Raw genomic sequence first — 14,428 nt, 5'->3', positions numbered from 1 at the left:
GCAAGAGGGACTGCCTAACGAGCGCAGAGAGAGGTGGCCCTCTATGAGAGCCTCCAGTCTGTCTCTTCAAGGGAAGGCGGGAGAGGAGGGGCAGATCCGAGGACAGAGAAGGAAGAAGTTTAGAGCATGAAGAAAGAAACCCCAAGAGGCCAGGTGGCAAGGCCAGAGCCCCGCCCCAGGCTCCGGCCCCGCCCCCAGCTCCACCTCTTCTTCCTCCCACCTCCCACCCCCAAGTCGCGGCTCATCCTCGAGGGCGGAGAGAGGTGGCATTTGAGTCCTCCGGTATCCCAGCAGGCAGTGCAGCCTAGAGACGCTGACAAAGGAGCGGAGGAGCAGTCGCAGCTGCTTTCCGAGGAAGCCGGTGTTGCCGAGGTGAGAGTCCCCCACCGTCCCGTCACCCACTTCCTCTCACTTCGGGAAAATGTGGAAGTTACGTGGCTGAGAGCCCCCCGCCAAAGAATGACCCATCCCCACAGCCGGAGGTTGGCTCTGTGATTGACAGCGGCGCTCCGCTGCGCCGGGATGCGGGTGGGCGGCGGGGAGGAGACGGAGGGGATCCTTTCCTGTCCGGTGTGTGACTGGCAGTGGCTCCGCCGCCCTCGGCGCCCGACCCCGGGGTCTGGCCAGCTGATGTGTGGCTCGCTCCTGCCCGGGCAAAGGCAGGCTCGGGAGCCTCTCGGTGCCTGCCCGGCGGAGTTCGGTTGCCCAGGGGATGCGGCTCTAGGGACAACTCTTCGGTGGACGCAGCGAGGAGGGCTGGGGGAGGGAAGTTGACTCCCCGTTTGGGGTGACACCGTCCTCGCCCTTCCTCCGGCTCAGCCGGTCGCCCCAGCGAGCAACTGGAAGGAAATCGGCAGGGCTGGAGCGAGGCGTCCCGGGATAGCCTCAGCTGTGCTGTCTTTGCCTGGAGGGAGATGAAAGTAGGGTGGAGAGGCGGGGAGGGAGGGCGAACGCCTTCTTGGAATAATGGGGTAGGGTGTAGGGGGTGCGTGGCCTGTTTCCTTCGCCTTCCCTGGACCTCTGCACGGATCCTGATGGTTGCACCAGCTGCTCTGCTGTAAACAGGCTCACATGACCGGTTTCACATGGAGCGGCCGGTGTGGGGACGAGGGCTGGGAAGGCTGGGCCCCAATCAGGTGGAGCTGAAGTCCTAGGACAGTCCATTTTGTACTCCCTCTCCAGCCCTCCTGCCCTTAATCAATGTTCTGCAGTTTCCCGCTTTGAAGGAAAGTAATTGACATCTGCCCTCTCTGGCTGAAGTAGCAGATCTACCCCAGTAGAATCTGAGAGATCTCACGTCGGGGAACGAGAGGACAAATACTAAGTGAAAATTGACCTTTGAGGGAGATAAGAAGAGGACTCAAACGTGAAAAATTGGGTCCTTTGGATCTTGCCTAAAAAGCAGTCCTGTTCTTAATGTGAATTCCAGACAGAAAGGGGAAAGTCTACTTTTTCAGGCAAGGCACACGTGGGATTTAATATTCTTGGTGAATATCTTGTCCACACTTCCTCTGAATACTGGAAAATCTCTTTGCTTAGAAAAGACTATATACAGGATATTGAATACGGAGTGGATACCAACTTTTAGATTATACTTATAGTTGGTAGTGGGAAGTTTGGAAAACAGGAAACAGGGCCAAATGTGTCTTTCAAGTTGTTCACGTCTACATACCCAATCAGGATGCGAGATTAAACTAGTTTCTGAAGCGTTTCTTGAACTCTCAAAACAACAGGTATACCTAAATACTAGGAGAGTTGAAATTTTGGAAGTTTTCAACTTAGTAAGGGATAGCTGTGATAGATTCTCCATACATGTATTAATAATATATAATTAAATGTAATGGACAATATTCAGTATAAAGTTACTCCTTTATAGGCAAAAATAGACAATAAAACAAATACCCTGTAAAACAATGCATGCTTCTTCCTTCAATTGTTTATGTACATTTGCTTCCCAAGTGTTTTATTTTTTTTTTCTTAGAGAGCTTTTACATTTAACTCCATTTTCTGAAAACTAACAGTTAAGAAATGATCAGAGAAGTGATTCCATTCCCTAATAGGCCAATAAAGTAATTGGCTACTATTCTTTTTCTATTTTTAAAGAAGCTTAAAATGGAATATGTAGACATTTTACATGTCTACAAAAACATATATATTTTTTGAGACAGGGTCTTGCTCTGTCGCCCAGGCTATAGTGCAGTGGTGCAATCTCAGCTCACTGCAACCTTTGCCTCGCGGGCTCAAGCAATCTCCCACCTCAGCCTCCCAAGTAGCTGGGATTACAGGAGTGCACCACCATGCCCAGCTAAGTTTTTTTTTTTTTTTTTTTGAGATGGAGTCTCACTCTGTTGCCTGGCTGGAGTGCAGTGGCACAATCTCGGCTCACTGCAACCTCCGCCTCCCGGGTTCAAGTGATTCTCCTGCCTCAGCCTCCCGAGTAACTGGGACTACAGGCGCCCGCCACCACGTCTGGCTAATTTTTTCTATTTTTAGTAGAGACAGGGTTTCACCATGTTGGCCAGGATGGTCTCGATCTCTTGACCTCGTGATCCACCTGCCTTGGCCTCCCAAGGTGCTGGGATTACAGGCGTGAGCCACTGTGCCTGGCCACCCAGCTGATTTTTGTGTGTTTAGTGGAGACAGGGTTTCACCATGTCGACCAGGCTGGTCTCGAACTCCTGACCTCAAGTGATCCGCCCACCTTGGCCTCCCAAAGTGCTATGATTACAGGTGTGAGCCACCATGCCCAGCCAACTTTATTTTGTATTTTTAGTGGAGACATGGTTTCCCAATGTTGGCCAGGCTGGTCTTGAACTCCTGACCTCAGGTGATCTGCCCACCTCGGCCTCCCAAAGTGCTGGGATTACAGGCATGAGCCACCGTGCCTGGCCAAAACCCAGGCTGGAGTGTGCAGTGGCACGATCTCAGCTCACTGCAAACTCTGCCTCCTGGGTTCACGCCATTCTCCTGCCTCAGCCTCCCGAGTAGCTGGGACTACAGGCGCCTGCCACCACGCCTGGCTAATTTTTTGTATTTTTAGTAGAGACGGAGTTTCACCGTGTTAGCCAGGATGGTCTCAATCTCCTGACCTCATGATCCACCCGCCTCGGCCTCCCAAAGTGCTGGGATTACAGGCGTGAGCCATCGCACCTGGCCAATTTTTTTTTTAATTAGCTGGGCATAGTGGCTTGGCACCTGTGGTCCCAGCTACTCGAGAGGTTGAGGTGGGAAGATCGCTTGAACCCAGGAGGGGTTAAGCTGAGGCCATGCCACTGCACTCCAGCCTGGGTGACAGAGGGAGACCCTGTCTCAAAAAGGAAAAAAAGGCTGGGAGTGGTGGCTCACACCTGTAATCTCAGCACTCTGGGAGGCTGAGGCAGGTGGATCATCTGAGGGAGTTCAAGACCTCGTCTCTACTAAAAATAGAAAAATTAGCTGGGCATGGTGGCAGGTGCCTGTAATCCCAGAACTTTGGGAGGCCGAGGTGGGTGGATCACCTGAGGTTGGGAGTTCGAGACCAGCCTGACCAACATGGAGAAACCCTGTCTCTACTAAAAATACAAAATTAGCCAGGCATGGTGGCATGTACCTGTAGTCCCAGCTACTCAGGAGATGGAGGCAGGCAAATCACTCGAATCCGGGAGGCAGAGGTTGTGGTGAGCCGAGATGGTACCACTGCACTCCAGTCTGGGCAACAAGAGTGAAACTCTGTCTCGAAAAGAAAAGAAAAATAGGAATTGCACCCTGCAAAATTCTCATTAGGTATATTAACCATATAGGTTGACCTATACCTCTTCATTGGGAAATTGAAGATGGCCTCAGCTAAATCCTGCCTCCAAAATTAGAAATAACAGCTTCAGTTGACTTTCTTGACCTTCAGGGCAGAGAACAAAGTCTGATTCTTTTACTCATTCCAGCTTCTTCCTGAATTAGGCAGACTATGTTATTAATGGTGAAGTCAGAAGTTTTTAAAAAAGGAAGGCTCTAGCAGTGTCTTAATTTAGCAGTATCTTGGTTAGATCACCAGAACCAATGTCTGGTTTTCAGCTTTTCCAGGTTCAAAATTTCATTGGCATATCCAGAAATTGTCAGTCTCGCTGATTGATTCACACCAACCAAACTCAAAAGATTTCTATGAGCATGAATGGCAATTTGCTAACTCAGTGAGAACGGCCAAACAGACCAGAAGACTCATGTACAAGCCAAGGCAAGCTTTGCTGTTGACTATATGGAAACACAAAGAAGTTGCTCTTGACCTCCCGTTTTTCCAGGTTCTATGAGGACCACTTTTTCAAGCCTAGCAGTCAATATATTCCACATCATTACAGGTTTCTTTTATATAAAAACCATTTCTTTTTTTTTTTTTTTTTTTTTTTTTGAGACGGAGTCTCGCTCTGTCGCCCAGGCTGGAGTGTAGTGGCCAGATCTCAGCTCACTGCAAGCTCCGCCTCCCGGGTTCCCGCCATTCTCCGGCCTCAGCCTCCCGAGTAGCTGGGACTACAGGCGCTGCCACCTCGCCCGGCTATTTTTTTGTATTTCTTAGTAGAGACGGGGTTTCACCGTGTTAGCCAGGATGGTCTCGATCTCCTGACCTCGTGATCCGCCCATCTCGGCCTCCCAAAGTGCTGGGATTACAGGCTTGAGCCACCGCGCCCGGCCTATATAAAAACCATTTCAGTCATACCTTTGTATGGATATATCCTAGTCACCTGGTTGAATTGGGTCACATGTAAAACATCTCTAAAATCTGTTTCTTCTGCATTCCTGCAGCCTTAGCCTAGGCCCTCATCATTTCTTCCTGCCACAGTCATTCAACAGTTTTTTTTTTTATTTTTTATGGTAACTACTCAGGAGTCAGGTGTTGTGCTTGAATGGTCGATGGCAACCCCTCTCCAACTTCAAATCTTAATTGGTCAGTTCCGTGCTTAAAATCCTTAAGGCCAGGGACAATTGTAGGTTACACTTGTAACCCCAGTGCTTTGGGAGGCCAAGGCAGGAAGGTTGCTTGAGGCCAGGAGTTCAAGACCAGCCTGGGCAACATAGGGAGACCTCGTCCCTATATTTAAAAAAGAAAAACCCTTAAGTGGTTTCCTATTGCCTGCAGCAGTGGTTCTCAAAGTTTAGTGTGGATCAGAATCACCTGGAAGTCTTGTTAAAACAGATGGCTGGGCCCCAATCCCAGAATTTCTGATTCAGTAGGTCTAGGGTGAGAACCAAGAATTTGTGTTTCTGACAAGCCAAAACCACTGGCATAGGGAATCAAGTTTAAACCCCCAAACGTTCACAAAATCTTTCACAATCTGCCTCTAACTTACCTTTCTAGCCGAATCTCTTGCCACTCTCCCCGTATCTGCTATTTTTAACCATATGCAGTGCCAAAGCTCATTTTAAGCATCCCTTTCATGCTTCTACACACATTCTTCCTGGAATTCATCTGGCCCTCCACTTCTGCAGACTAGCCTTAAGGCAGATGATCACTTTCTTTATGCTCCCAGAGCACTTTATATCTATCAGCAGTTTTAACATTGCTCACATCATATCCTAATTACTGCTGTATATCTGTTTTTCCGCTAGTCTGAGCTTTTGGAAGGCTGACAAAATATTTTCATCTTGTCTCCATATTCCCTAGCACAGTGCCTCGTATATAATAAGTGCTCAGGGAATATTTGTTGAGTGAATCTGTGATTTTTTTTTTTTTTTTTTTTTTTTGAGACAGAGTCTTGCTCTGTCACCCAGGCTGGAGTGCAGTGGTGCGATCTTGGCTTACTGCAACCTCCGCCTCCTGGGCTCAAGTGATTCTCTTGCCTCAGCCTCCCAAGTAGCTGGGATTACAGGCGCCCGCCACCATACCATGCCTGGCTCATTTTTGTATTTTTGGTAGAGATGGGGATTTACCATGTTGGCCAGGTTGGTCTTTAACTCCTAACCTCAGGTGATCCTGCCCACCTTGGCCTTCCAAAGTGCTGGGATTATAGGCGTGAGTCACTGTGCCCGGCTATGAATTTGTGATTCTAAAACTTCTGAGTGTTACATGTAGCAACATATATAGAATCATATAATATGGATTTTGCTTTGAGAATTGCACATCTTAAAATGAGGACATACAGAGATATTGTAAAACATGGAAACAACACATTAATTATAACCGGGTTGTAAATAACACATTTGACAATATGAAGTGTTTTCAAAAAGACATTAGGGTATTCTTTTTTTTTAAATCTTAAAATGTATACGACTCAACTTTTAAATCTTGAATATAGAATAGCCAATCACTACATATTAATTATAGCAGTGAATCCCATTAGTTAAAATAGCAAAGCATACCAAAAATCTACACAATACATAAAAACAAAAGTGCCAAATATTCAGCAATGAACATTGAAGTAGAAAGTAAACATTAGAACGTCACTTGTTATGACTTTAGGAAAATGACAGCAATTAAAAACCCTAATAAATAATACTGGGAATTCAGAGGAGGACAACTGAGTTTATGAAGTGGGAGGGAAGGAGGTTTTAATACTAATGAGACTAAAGGAAAATAACATATTGCTCTTAACGATTTAGTATTTAGTTGGTCATTGGCAAGGAATGCACAGAGTATGGAAGAAGGAGATAGCCCCTATGCCCAGATAAAAGGGAGCTGACCTGAAGGTAGAGCTGGGAACCTTAATCAGAGTAAACAGCAAGAACCAGGCAGAGAGAGTTAAGTAGCTGGTACACTGTGACCAAGCAGATGGGTCACCAGTTTCTGGGTGAAGGCTGTACTTTGAATCATCCTTAACTGTTTTCAAACTTCGAACCACTTATTTCAAATGAGAAAATGCTATGAAAGTGGTTTCAGTGCTCTTTAATGGTCTCTAAGTTTTGTATCTATGGTGGTAAAATGGATTCCTGTTGATCTCAAAGTCTTACCTTTTCCTTCCTCTGGTCAATGCAAAGTGAGGAAAATGGAAAGAAACCATCATACTTTGGGGTACTGGTCTCCCCGGATTGATGGTAGTAGCAGGCATGTGTGAATATCTCAGAGTGTTTATGCTTCTTTTTGTGGCAAAGTACTTTGCAAACTGGTCACAAGGTGGTGTGCACACATCAGGTTTTCTTTATAATTTCATTCAGGATTGATGTTCTGTGCCTTTGGTACAGGAGAGGAAGACAAGACAGTTTCCTGTATCACCAGATCTCAGCTGCACTCTCTGCCTGTGAGGTCAGAAGTGTGGTGGAGCCTCAGATTTCTAAATACTTGCTGGCACAGTTAGGCACTGAAGAGCCAGGGAAAATCAGAGGGAAACAAAGAGGGGAGGGGAGAAAAGGGGAAGAGAGGCAACTGGGAGTGCTGATTCTCTCTGCTCTCCTCTTACCCCAACCCATGGTGAGCAGCTACCTAAGATTTACTGCTCCTCTAATTAGGATCCCTTGCTTGTCTTGTATAGACAAAGTGTGTTCAGCTATGATGGGCGAGTGGTGGGGGGAATGTTTCCCAGTGGAGGAGACAGTTATTAGTAGACATCTGTAGGACAGCCGATAAGCTCTTAGCTATCTGCTAAGTGCCCAGCACTGACCTTGGGCCTATGAAGGGTACAAAAAACAAAAGCATCCCACAAAAAAACAATATGGCATTATACCTAAAATCTGACTGAGGAGTCAAAATTAATGCACACAAAACAAATGTCAAAATATTCCATTCTGACTGGGTTCAGTGGTTCATGCCTGTAATCTCAGCACTGTGGGAGGATTGCTTCAGTTCAGGAGTTCAAGACCAGCCTGGACAACACAGGGAGACCCTGTCTCTACATAAATTTAAAAAAAAAATTAGCCGGGAGTGGTGGCACATACCTGTGGTCCCACCTACTTGGGAGGCTGAGGTGGAAGAATCACTTGAGCCCAGGAGTTTGAGGCTGCAGTGAGCTGAGATCATGCCAGTGCACTCCAGCCTGGGTGACAGAGTAAAACCACGTCTCAAAAAAGAATTCAACTCATACAGTAAGTACATTCAAAATAACATCATAAAATTGGTGAGATCCGTGGAGATGGAGATCATGGTAGTAGAGGAATGCCACAGGGAGAGGGAATTTTTTTTTCTTTTTTTTGAGTCAGAGTCTCGCTCTGTCACCCAGGCTGGAGTGCAGTGACGCCATCTTGGCTCACTGCAACCTCCGCCTCCCTGGTTCAAGCAGTTCTCCCGCCTCAGCCTCCCGAGTAGCTGGGATTACATGTGTGCACCACCACGCCCAGCTAATTTTTTTTGTATTTTTAGTTTCGCCACGTTGGCCAGGCTGGTCTCAAATTCCTGGCCTCAAGTGATCCGCCCGCCTCAGCCTCTCAAAGTGCTGAGATAACAGGCGTGAGCCACTGTGCCCAGCCAGGGAAGGGGAATTTGTATTAGGTTTTGAAAAATGAGTAAAATTTTGCTGTCCAGAGAGGAAGAATGCGGCAAGCCTTCATTATTAATGTCCTGATGAATAGTTCCTGACAACTATAGCTGTTTCATCATCAGGAAAATAGTGTGTGCAACTCAATAAGTGAAATTGTCTCTTGATTTTTCTTTATAAAACTGAAAAGGAAACACAAATGAAGATAATGCAGACTCAGTTGTGACTTGAATTTTGGATCATCCTTTGAGAACTCTGATCTTCTTGATAAGCAGGGACAGTTGCTACAGATTAGGGCATGTGTGGTAGTCAGCATCAGGGAGGCAGGACTTTGTTTTTTTTTTTTTTTTCGAGATGGAGTTTCGCTCTGTTGCCCAGGCTGGAGTGTAGTAGTGCGATCTCGGCTCAATGCAACCTCCATCTCCTGGATTCAAGCAATTATCCTGCCTCAGCCTCCTGAGTAGCTGGGATTACAGGCGTGCACCACCATGCCCAGCTAATGATGGCCAGGCTGGTCTCAAACTCTTGACCTCAAGTGATCCACCTGCCTCAGCCTCCCAAAGTGCTGGGATTACAGGTGTGAGCCACCGCGCCTGGCCGAGGCAGGACTTTTGAAATTGAGACACAGAAGGGATGACTGTATAAGGAAGTGTAAACCTGGAGACCAGAGTTCTGCCACTAATACCCTGTGCAACCTTGGATAAGTCTCTTAACCATCCTGGGCCTGTGTCCCACATCTGTCAAATGAGAAAAGTGGGAACCAACTAATTCTGACTTGGTGTGCACTTGACTTTTGGAAAGCAACCTCCTAAACCGATTTGCAATAAGTTTTTACCAGTTTAGTATATAATCTCTCCCCAGGATTTTTGCATTTTATCGTTTTGTAATATGGACTGCAGCAAAGAGAAAGTGTTAGTCTCCAGAAAACTATCAATTCAAGGCAAGTGTTACACCTTATTATGTTCATTGGCACAGTTGCTAATATTGCTCTATTGACTTGGTGCTAATTCTTCCCTAATTTCCACTGGTTGGAGTTTAGGAGGCAACTTATATCTTAGCCAAGGTAAGTGATAAGCTGGGCGTGGTGGCTCACGCCTGTAATCCCACCACTTTGGGAGGCCAAGGTGCGCGGATCACGAGGTCAGGAGTTCAAGACCAGCCTGGCCAACATGGTGAAACCCTGACTCTACAAAAATACAAAAAAAAAAAAAAATTAGCCAGGCGTGGTGGCATGCACCTCGAATCCAAGCTACTCGGGAGGCTGAGGCAGGAGAATCACTTGAACCCGGGAGGCAGAGGTTGCTGTGAGCCGAGATCATGACATTGCACTCCAGCCTGGGTAACAAGCGAAACTCCGTCTCCCCCCCAAAAAAAAAAAAAAGTGATAAATGGGAACAGAGATAGGAAAAGAAATAATAGTAAATTGCTCAAATATTATTAAACACTTAAACACTTCTCTCATAGTAACAAGGAGATAGCCTATTCGTGATTCATGGGGAAATGTGTACATGTTCAACTCACAAAGAGAAAGCTTTGAAATTAAAATAAAAAGAATTCCTACTATGCCATTATTCAAAGATAGTAAAATTTCTACTTTGACCTCTGTTGACTAACTTCTTAAAGTTAGAACCAAGGGTTTAGCATTTGTCTGTGTGGTTAATTTTGACTTCCCAGTCAGATTTATGAACCATTTCATACTCTTTTAAAACAAATAGTTTCACATTAGAGTTATACATGTTCTTAAGTTTGCAAGTTATCTTAAATCTTTTTCTCACTATGAGTTTCTGTTACATGTAAATTATTTTAAATAATCGAAATTATTCTATTTAGACCATAGTTTAAGGTTTTCAGTATGTTTTTGGGAGAATTATAAACTAGAAAATACAGTTAACAGAGATTTTTCACATTGCTTCTAAATTCCCTCTTGTGTTTCAAAACAGGCACCTTTTTCAAAGTAAGCCCTAGTAGAGTTGTTACTTAATTTTTTTTTTTAATAAGTATTTAAAGACTTCAGAATTCAAAAGATACAAAAGGGTATCCAGAGAAAAATTCCTCCCACCCCTGTTTCTTTCTCCAGGGACAAATGTGGATATCCTTCCAAAGAATTTCACCTGTATCCAAGACAATAGGTTTTCATATTCTTTTATCTGCCCCCCCCTCCTTTTTTTTCTTTTTGAGACAGAGTCTGTCTCTGTCGCCCAGGCTAGAGTGGAGTGATGCAATCTCGGCTCACTGCAAGCTCTGCCTCCCGGGTTCACGCCTTTCTCCTGCCTCAGCCTCCCAAGTAGCTGGGACTACAGGCACCCGCCACCACGCCCGGCTAATTTTTTTGTATTTTTAGTAGAGATGGAGTTTCACCGTGTTAGCCAGGATAATCTTGATCTCCTGACCTCATGATCCACCCACCTCGGCCTCCCAAAGTGTTGGGATTACAGGCGTGAGCCACTGCGCCGAGCCTTATCTCCCTTTTTATACAAATGGCAGCATGCGTTACACACTGCACTGCTCCTTGCGTTTCTCACTTAACACTACCTCTTGAAGATCAGTCCATCTCTAACTACACAGAGTCTCCTCTTGATACCTGGTATCCCAATGAATGGATAGACTATACTTTATTTAATGAATCCTCTTTTAATGGACAGTTGAGCTGTTTCCAATCTTCTTTTTTTTTTTCAGATGGAGTCTCACTCTGTCTCCCAGGCTGGAGTGCAGTGACATGATCTCGGCTCACTGCAACCTCCACCTCCCGGATTCAAGTGATTCTCCTACCTCAGCCTCCTGAGTTGCTGGGATTACAGGTGTGCGCCACCACGCCCGGCTAATTTTAGTATGTTTAGTAGAAATGGAATTTCACCATGTTGGTCAGGCTGGTCTCGAACTCCTGACCTAAGGTGATCTGCCCGCCTCGGCCTCCCAAAGCGCTAGGATTACAGGTGTGAGCCACCTCGTGTGGCTTGTTTCCAGTCTTTTGCTATTAACAACAAAAAACTAGCGCTTCCTGGGTGCCAAGTTCTGTTCCATATTGTTTCACATAAATCATTTTATTTAACCCTCAGCACTGCAGAGAAACCTTTCACCTACATGACTTCACACAAGGGTAATATATATGCCAGATAAATCCCTAGACGTACAATCTCTGGAACTGAGGCTGTGTGCATTTGATTTTGGCACATATAGTAGTTATGCCAATTCACCTCCCCACAAGGAATGTAAGCACATGCTTGATTGCTCCCATCATATGCTGTCAAAATTTGAGTTTTACTAATGGGATAGGTAAAAAATTGTGGTATTATAGTATGGCTTTATTTTGGATTTCCTTTGCTGTGAGTGAGGTTAAACATCCTTTTGTAAGTTCAAGGACAATTTTTATGTCCCTTTTCTATGAAATATTATAGTTTACTAATTTTTTGTTTTAGTTTTAATTGACAAACAATAATTTAATATACTTTTATATTGAGTTGTCTTTTTCTCAGTAATATGTAGGCCCTCCATATAGTAGGGAAACTTGCCTGTGATACGAATTGCAAATGTTCCTTTGGCTTTGCTTATAAAGTTTTTTTGCCATGCAGAGTTTAAAAAGTTATACAGACGAATTTATCATTTTCTGTTTATTTCTGTCTTCAGGAACAGTTTTTTGTTTGTTTGTTTGTTTTTTTCCCAAGACGGAGTCTTGCTCTGTTGCCCAGGCGGGCGTGCAGTGGCACAATCTCCGCTCACTGCAACCTCCACCTCCCGGGTTCAAGCAGTTCTCTGCCTCAGCCTTCCGAGTAGCTGGGATTACAGGCGCACGCCACTATGCCTAGCTAATGTTTGTATTTTTAGTAGAGACAGGGTTTCACCATGTTGACCAGGCTGGTCTCAAACTCCTGACCTCGTGATCCGCCTGCCTTGGCCTCCCAAAGTGTTGGGATTACAGGTGTGAGCCACCGAGCAAGCCCGGCCTTCAGGAACAGTTTCTTTTCTTTCTTTTTTTTTGTTGTTTGTTTTTTGTTTTTTTTTGAGATGGAGTCTCACTCTGTCACCCAGGCTGGAGTGCAGTGGTATGATCTCAGCTCACTGCAGCCTCTGCCTGCTGGGTTCCAGTGATTCTCCTGCCTCAGCCTCCCAAGTAGCTGGGACTACAGGCACACACCACCATGCCCGGCTAATTTTTGTATTTTTTAGTAGAGACAGGGTTTCACCATATTGGCCTCGAACTCCTGACCTCGTGATCCTCCCACCTCAGCCTCCCAAAGTGCTAGGATTACAGGCATGAGTCACTGCACCAGGCCAGGGACAATTTCTTTTCTTTTTTTTTTTTTTTTTTTTTTTTTTTTTGAGACGGAGTCTCGCTCTGTCGCCCAGGCTGGAGTGCAGTGGCCGGATCTCAGCTCACTGCAAGCTCCGCCTCCCGGGTTCACGCCATTCTCCTGCCTCAGCCTCCCGAGTAGCTGGGACTACAGGCGCCCGCCACCTCGCCCGGCTAGTTTTTTGTATTTTTTAGTAGAGACGGGGTTTCACCGTGTTAGTCAGGATGGTCTCGATCTCCTGACCTCGTGATCCGCCCGTCTCGGCCTCCCAAAGTGCTGGGATTACAGGCTTGAGCCACCGCGCCCGGCCAAGGGACAATTTCTAAGTGAAAAAAAACAATTTGGTTTCTGTTTTTACGTCATTATTAGAAAGCCTGAGGTTTTTTGTTTTTTTTTTCTCATTGTTTCTTCTAGAATATTTATGACTTTATTATTTTTTTAATTTTACTTTTTTTAAAAAAACTTGTATCTGTTTAGAATTTTCCCTGATTAAGGAGTGAAGGATAAATTATTTTTTTTTCTAGATAGATACCTGATTCAGCTAACATTTATTGATTAATCTATCCTTCACAAATCAGAGATACCACTTTTTATCCTAAATTAAATTCTCATCTCGACAGAATTTTAGAATGAGATGGTGCATATAATTTTGTGATGCCAAATTTGGATGTTCTCTTCCTAATGCTTCCTAAGATAGTAATTATACAGCTTATTTATCATTTTTTATTGAAAAAAAAAGAGAGAACACATCAAACTTCTGAGAGCACATTATCCCAATAGAAATGTGTATGCTTTTGAGTAGAAGAAATAAAAATGGAAAATTATAATTCTTTAATCGGATGGCTTTTAGAATAATCTTAGTTTTGTATTTTTTTTTCTATAAACCCAGGAACTTGATAATCTTAGTTGTTTTATTTTATTTTCTTTTTTTTAAGACAGAATCTCAGTCTGTTACCCTGGCTGGAGTGCAGTGGCGTTGTCATGGCTCACTGTAGCCTCAACATCCCTGGACTCAGATGATCCTCCCACCTCAGGCTCCTGAGTAGCTGGGACTACAGGCATGTTCCACCATCCCCAGCTAATTTTTGTATCCTTTGTAGAGACAGGATTTTGCCGTATTGCCCAGGATGATTTTAAATTCCTGGGCTCAATAAATCCTCCCACCTTGGATTCCCAAAGTGCTTGGATTACAGGCATGAGCCACCGCATCTAGCCTTAGTTTTATTTTATTGAAGTGCACAGACAGTATAGTGGAAAGAATACTGGACTAGGAGGCAGGAGGTCTGTCAGCTCTTTGGTTTTTTGTTTATTTATTTATTTTATTATTATTATTATTGAGACGGAATTTCGCTCTCGTTGCCCAGGCTGGAGTGCAGTGGCGTGATCTTGACTCACTGCAACCTCTGCCTCCCGGGTTCAAGTGATTCTCCTGCCTCAGCCTCCCAAGTAGCTGGGATTACAGGCACCTGCCACCATGCCTGGCTAATTTTTGTATTTTTAGTAGAGACAGGGCTTCACCATGTTGGCCAGGCTGGTCTCAAACTCCTGACCTCAAGTAATCCACCCGCCTCAGCCTCCCAAAGTGCTGGGATTACAGGCGTGAGCCACTGTGCTCAGCCAACTCCTGGCCTTTCTTACAGGTAGAATTATTTATGTAGTCCTCTGATTCTCTAGCACCATATATACCATGATAGGCTTATAAGCATCTATTATAATAGAGGTAGCTTCAATATTTTTGCTTGTCAATTAGACTTGAACTTTTGAGAGTAC

General features: G+C 44.9%; 1 protein-coding gene across 2 annotated transcripts in view; it reads left to right on the top strand.

The window, feature by feature from the left end:
• The first annotated feature begins 209 nt into the window (after positions 1 to 209).
• MOSPD1 (motile sperm domain containing 1) overlaps positions 210 to 14,428 on the top strand; it is a 28,164-nt gene continuing 13,945 nt past the window's right edge. For both annotated transcript variants that reach the window (XM_025373517.1, XM_025373516.1), the window contains exon 1: positions 210 to 372. The gene's annotated coding sequence lies outside the window, so the exon portion shown is untranslated. The remainder of the gene's footprint in view (positions 373 to 14,428) is intronic.

The sequence above is a fragment of the Theropithecus gelada genome, chromosome X, assembly GCF_003255815.1.
Source record: "Theropithecus gelada isolate Dixy chromosome X, Tgel_1.0, whole genome shotgun sequence".
In the NCBI taxonomy this organism is placed as follows: Eukaryota; Metazoa; Chordata; class Mammalia; order Primates; family Cercopithecidae; genus Theropithecus; species Theropithecus gelada.
This window is presented reverse-complemented; position numbering and strand designations above follow the sequence as displayed.